This window comes from Bradysia coprophila, unplaced genomic scaffold (assembly GCF_014529535.1).
Source record: "Bradysia coprophila strain Holo2 unplaced genomic scaffold, BU_Bcop_v1 contig_70, whole genome shotgun sequence".
NCBI classification, from domain to species: domain Eukaryota; kingdom Metazoa; phylum Arthropoda; class Insecta; order Diptera; family Sciaridae; genus Bradysia; species Bradysia coprophila.
The window spans coordinates 1,269,800-1,274,188 of record NW_023503941.1 but is presented as its reverse complement, the minus strand read 5'-3'; the positions used below and the strand labels follow the sequence as shown (position 1 = coordinate 1,274,188).

At 37.2% G+C, this 4,389-nt stretch overlaps 1 long non-coding RNA gene across 1 annotated transcript; it reads right to left on the bottom strand.

Annotated features, from left to right (window-relative positions):
• Positions 1-2,571: 2,571 nt before the first annotated feature.
• Positions 2,572-2,949, bottom strand: LOC119083612. Its single transcript, XR_005088903.1, has 3 exons — positions 2,862-2,949; positions 2,653-2,761; positions 2,572-2,595 (listed from the first exon to the last, which is right to left on the bottom strand). It is a non-coding gene; the product is annotated as an uncharacterized LOC119083612 (long non-coding RNA).
• Between the last annotated feature and the right edge of the window lie 1,440 nt (positions 2,950-4,389).

Genomic DNA, 4,389 nt, shown 5'->3' with positions numbered 1-4,389 from the left:
CTTTGACAGCCAATCATCGACTGAAGTGTCTCATTGTTTAGGCCGAGATGTTTACTATTTGACAGCCAATCATGGACTGAAGTGTACCATTGTTTAGGCCGAGAAGTTTACTCTTTGACAACCAATCATGGACTGAAGTATACCATTGTTCTGGCAGAGATGTTTACTCTTTGACAGCCAATCATCGACTAAAGCATGTCATTGTTTAGGCCGAGATGTTTACTCTTTGACAGCCAATCATCGACTGAAGTATACCATTGTTCTGGCAGAGATGTTTACTCTTTGACAGCCAATCATCGACTGAAGTATACCATTGTTCTGGCAGAGATGTTTACTCTTTGACAGCCAATCATCGACTAAAGTATGTCATTGTTTAGGCCGAGATGTTTACTATTTGACAGCCAATCATGGACTGAAGTGTACCATTGTTTAGGCCGAGAAGTTTACTCTTTGACAACCAATCATGGACTGAAGTATACCATTGTTCTGGCAGAGATGTTTACTCTTTGACAGCCAATCATCGACTAAAGCATGTCATTGTTTAGGCCGAGATGTTTACTCTTTGACAGCCAATCATCGACTGAAGTATACCATTGTTCTGGCAGAGATGTTTACTCTTTGACAGCCAATCATCGACTGAAGTATACCATTGTTCTGGCAGAGATGTTTACTCTTTGACAGCCAATCATCGACTAAAGTATGTCATTGTTTAGGCCGAGATGTTTACTCTTTGACAGCCAATCATCGACTGAAGTGTACCATTGTTCTGGCCGAGATGTTTACTCTTTGACAGTCAATCATCGACTGAAGTATACCATTGTTTTGGCAGAGATGTTTACTATTTGACAGCCAATCATGGACTGAAGTGTACCATTGTTTTGGCAGAGATGTTTACTCTTTGACAGCCAATCATCGACTGAAGTGTCTCATTGTTTAGGCCGAGATGTTTACTATTTGACAGCCAATCATGGACTGAAGTGTACCATTGTTTAGGCCGAGAAGTTTACTCTTTGACAACCAATCATGGACTGAAGTATACCATTGTTCTGGCAGAGATGTTTACTCTTTGACAGCCAATCATCGACTAAAGCATGTCATTGTTTAGGCCGAGATGTTTACTCTTTGACAGCCAATCATCGACTGAAGTATACCATTGTTCTGGCAGAGATGTTTACTCTTTGACAGCCAATCATCGACTAAAGTATGTCATTGTTTAGGCCGAGATGTTTACTCTTTGACAGCCAATCACCAACTAAAGTATGTCATTGTTTAGGCCGAGAAGTTTACTCTTTGACAACCAATCATCGACTGAAGTATACCATTGTTCTGGCAGAGATGTTTACTCTTTGACAGCCGATCATCGACTGAAGTATACCATTGTTTTGGCAGAGATGTTTACTCTTTGACAGCCAATCATCGACTGAAGTATACCATTGTTCTGGCAGAGATGTTCACTCTTTGACAGCCAATCATCGACTGAAGTGTACCATTGTTTTGGCAGAGATGTTTACTCTTTGACAGCCAATCATGGACTGAAGTGTACCATTGTTTAGGCCGAGATGTTTACTCTTTGACAGCCAATCATCGACTGAAGTATACCTTTGTTTTGGCAGAGATGTTTACTCTTTGACAGCTCATCACATATTGAAGTTAGTTTATAGCATATCAAAAAATAAATTATTGTATCGGTGATAGTGATTAAAGATGCTTAGAAAGTTTAAGAATGGAAAATAAGCTGATCAAAATTACATTGCAAAAATTGTCAGTCAAGGGACCTGACCCACCCAAAAGGTGGGACCTAGTTGTAATTACATACTGCTACGTTACACATTTGTACTCGTCACAGTAAATGTGGAACGCATCGCGACTTTTTTTTTCTTCAATTTTTTCGTTAAATCCATGCGATCTGTACGTGGAGTGTGAATGAATGTCGCCCAATTACCGCGCTCGTGATGAAAGATTCGAACTTATGTGCCTTCCACATCGTCCCTATCACTTTTTTGCTTGATTACCATCAACAGTGCTCTGCGAATTATTTAGACATCTGCGAAGAATTTTAGTCACATACACACACGGAATTTTGAAAACCAAGACGTTTTCTGTTTCTGTGTTTTACTTGAGTTTCTGATTTCTCCATATAAAAGTACATGCAAAGTTCACAAAAAACCAGTAAACCACGAAACAGAAAATGTGTCGGTTTTCAAAATTCCGTGAGTGTAATAAGTCCAAAATTCGGCTAAGCCTCGAATCAACCAAATTCACACGAAAAATCTACATTTCATCTTTTTATCCACAGTTATGTGGTGATGACTATCATCACCGCGCGCTGGCATTCAAAGAATAAAACACATTTCAAAACAACGTTTCGTCTCGGAAAAAAGTCGTCATGATTTTGATCTATTTTGTAAACCGTTCCCAATATCATTTATCAGCAACATAAATAACAAACAGTTTTTTGTTGGCGCAACCTGTAACATAGAAATGAAATCGCCCTTTTTTTTAAAACCAAATGTTATGCTTTATTGTGTTGTTCCAGTTTGTGAGGAATAGATTTGTAGTTTGTTGCTACCTTTTTTTGTCTCTACCAGTCACCTGCTGCACGAATGTAATGTTATTTATTTGGAGAAACAACGTTCTGTGTTCCTTTTTTACCTGAAACGTATCTTTGTCATTTGATAGGACTATGCAGATCCCTCAACCAAACCCACTACGCGAATCAAATAGCATAGAAAAGAATCAGACGGTTCCTTTAGAATGAAGTCTAATAAGAATGTGATATAGGCGCACGTTGCAATTTACGGGAAAAACTATCAATTTAAAAAAAAAAATTGAAAGAAAGTCAAATAACCTAACTAACCTACTTATTACACCGCATATTGATATGATTGATTCGATTTATCCATTGAATGAATTTTCTCACGTAACTACTACATTCACGATATCCCAAATTATAAAAATTCTGTAACAGTGTCTGTGTTTCATTCAATATGACGATGAGATTTGACGTCAATGGATTTAATGTATCAATGGATGTGCATCCTCAAGTGTATAAATATGGTTGTATGTTCTTTCATCATTGAAAATATTTATGCTATACACCAATACATACAAAAGAAATTATAGTGACAGAACATCGTAATAATCAATGAATTGATGTGGTCAAGTGGACGAAGGTTTTGGTGAGTTTGAAGGAAAATAGGATGGGCGCGCATTCGTTGAGATTTTTAAAGATCTTTTGTTCCATCTTTTAATGAATGAATAAACCATGTAACAGTAAATTTGTGTATTGTGGTTTCTCTGCCAAATTTTACAGCGAAATGATGAATTTGCGTTACAACCACGGCAGAGTAAAATAAACCAGGCAGGAGCGGTTCATTTTCGTAACGTCAAATAAGGGACCTAATACACTGGATGAAAATGAACTCAAATGAACACTGACATAAATTGAAAAATTTTATTCGCCAAAAAATGTAGGGCTACTAGATTATTCAGGTCCCTTGTCAAACGTCCACTCCTGCCTGGTTAACTTTACTCTGCCGTGGTTACAACACAAAGTCTACTCTATAATTCATTGACATATGTTTACATCGAATTCTTGATGTGCTGAATTGCTGTATTGGAAAGTTCTCATTGTAGAATGAATATTTTCACAAAGCAGGCGAGAAAATATCTATTTTCTCCCTTGCTGAAACTTCGGAAGCCTTTGTGGTGAAAAACGTGGGAAATTGCATTTTCTCGGGTGAATTGCTGCCCTCGCTACATTCTGGCTACACACAACACCCTCTAGAAATACAATTTCCAATTCTTCTTCCCTCGTATTTCGCGTATGTACGTCATTGTGTGTAGGATCAGTGAGTAAAAAATTGTTCTACAGTTTGTTCATTTCATTTTTACACAGTTTCTAAAGATTGTCGATATGTCAGAGTTTTTAATGTACCCAGTCAATTAAGTTCTTCCCAAATTGCGCAATATTTGAATTCGCGATAGAAATTTTTAAATTTTGCGCCAAAAATTCATAATTTGGGAAGAACTTAATTGACTGGGTACATTTAAAACTCTGACATATCTAAAAACAGAGAGATGCTAATATGACGGCTGGGACGCCGTTTCGGACGGATAGAGGGAATTTGTCCATCATTTCTGAAAAAAATTGAACCGTATGCGACCAGCTGTCAAATTGAAAAAGACATAACCACAGATTTTTTTTAATACTTCCAGCATCACCAATTTTAATGAAATAAATTGCTAACATGATCCTTGTGGGATCAGAATGAACGTAAGTCCATTTATTTTTAAATCAGATTCAGTATTCGTACACAATTTCCGATTTGAAAAAAGCAATTTTGGTGACCAATTTTTGAACGCGTATATCTCAGATAATACGAAAGT